This window comes from Mus caroli, chromosome 9, assembly GCF_900094665.2.
Source record: "Mus caroli chromosome 9, CAROLI_EIJ_v1.1, whole genome shotgun sequence".
In the NCBI taxonomy this organism is placed as follows: Eukaryota; Metazoa; Chordata; class Mammalia; order Rodentia; family Muridae; genus Mus; species Mus caroli.
In genome coordinates, this window is record NC_034578.1 from 1,486,675 (window position 1) to 1,488,964 (window position 2,290).

Consider the following 2,290-nt stretch of genomic DNA (forward strand, 5'->3'; position numbering starts at 1 on the left):
CTTCCTTCCTTCCTTCCTTCCTTCCTTCCTTCCTTCCTTCCTTCCTTCCTTCCTTCCTTCCTACCAGGTCTTCTCTCTTGGATCCAAGCCCATGGAATGAAACTGCTCATGTTAACTGATCACTGCCTCCCAACCTCAATTAAGCCTTTCTGGGAACAGCCTTACATTCACACCTCTATTATCTTCTCCTAGTTCACTGTAAATTCTTTCAAGTTACCAAGATTAACTGTCACAAACATGTTATCCTTAATGGAAACATAGGTTCAAATTTTAGGTGAACTTCAAATCCACATATAAAAGCTACCATACAAAGTTTAAAGTTCTACTACATTAAAACTTAGTGTGTCTTTACAGACCAGATATAGAACAGAAAAACAAAACAAAACAAAGAAACAAACAAAAAATTGAAAACAACAAAAAAAGAAGACATAAGGCTGTCAAATACTAGTGTCTGGGGAGTAGGGTAGCTGATGTACTCAGAAATTCAAAGTTTTTAAGAAAATACAACTGAATAATCCTGTCATAAATTATAGAATGCCAAGAATATAATCTATAAAAATTGATTGGGTTGAGGCCTGCATTGAATTAATTCTCACCAGGGTGAGATTAATCAGATATAACAAATAGTTAAAGCCTAGGCTGAGGCATTTATGTACTTGAAATATCCATAGGTGACCTTGTTCTGACTTGTGCAGTCCAATGGGTCAAGGAGGAGTAAACAAAACGTATAAATCAGACAGAAAAGACATCAGAAAGGAAATCAAGGAAACAGAGTAGGAACCAAAAGTATTCACAGAATTGTCTCTGGAATCCCAAGCTGGTACAACCACCCTGAAAATCAAGTCTGGTGGTTCTTCAGAAACTGGACATAGTATTACTTGAGGTCCCAGCTATACCACTGATGGGCATATACCCAAAAGATGCTCCAATGTATAACAAGGAAACATATTCTACTAGGTTCATAGGAGCCTTTTTATAATAGCCAGAATTCTAAAGAGGAATGGATACAGAAAATGTGATATATTTATACTATGTTGTACACTCAGCTATTAAAAACAATGATTTCATAAAATTCATAGACAAATGGATAGAACTAGAAAATATCCTGACTGAGGTAACCCAGTCACAAAAAAACACACTTGGTATGTACTCACGGATAAGTAGATGTTAGCCAAAATTAGCCACAAAAGAGAAATAATTAAATATTGAGATTCAGTACACATTGTAGCACACCTTGAAGATGTTGACAAAACACTAAATTTACTATATATAACGATGACTTATAATTTGAAAATATAAGTATTAGAAAGGAACAATGGTGAAAAATAGTGTTGGGAAAAATCTATAGAAGAAGGAAATATATAATAAAACTATTCTCAAAATAAGTTCTGCTGTTTATTCAATGCATAAAGGAGAAAAAATAAAACTGCATATAATGAGTTCATGAAGACATATACTGAAGCATTCAAAATGTTAATGAAATAGCAACTGAAAGACAAATGGCTAATTATACACAATGGAAATTAATTACTTTGACAGCAAAAGTATCTCATTAAGTTGAGTAGTTGATTGAAGATTTGTGATGTAGCAAGAAAATGATAATTGGCCTCAGACTCTGTCTCCTTACACAGGACATCTTCAGTCCTGGAGTCCCTAGGTGATGCATATGATAGTTCATTACATTGGATCTTTGTCCCTCATTCTTGAAAGGAGAATTTATTATCGATTTTTACTTTTTTATTAGATACTTACTTTATTTACATTTCAACTGTTACCTGCTTTCCTGTTTCCCTTCTGAAAACTCCCTATCTGTTCTCCCCTCCCCCAGCTCACCAACCCACCCACTCAGGAACTGGTGAAAGTCTATTTTTTTTTTATGCTTAATGAGACTGATGGGGAAAGTATCAAGGCAGCTTAAACTTAAAAGGTATCACTTTAAATAACAGAAGTATTAGAAATTCTCCAATTTCTTTGGAAATTTCTCAGACATTCTGAACCTCCAAAGAGGAGACAGAGGCTGGAGAATGATTTAGTCACTATAGAAATCATGGTTTTGAAGTAGAATCCTACAAAACACCCAAAACAAAAAGGTTAAATGAATTTTCACAATGGCATATATATCCACAAGGCAGGAGGTAGCTCACCTGCCTCAACAGTGACAGAAATTCCCTACTGCTGACCATTTTGGACCTTTACTTACATAGCTCTTGATCCATTGGCATTTATAAATACATTTGCCCTTTATAACAAACCAACAATAATAGAGTCTCCCTGTGCTCTAACAAGCTGC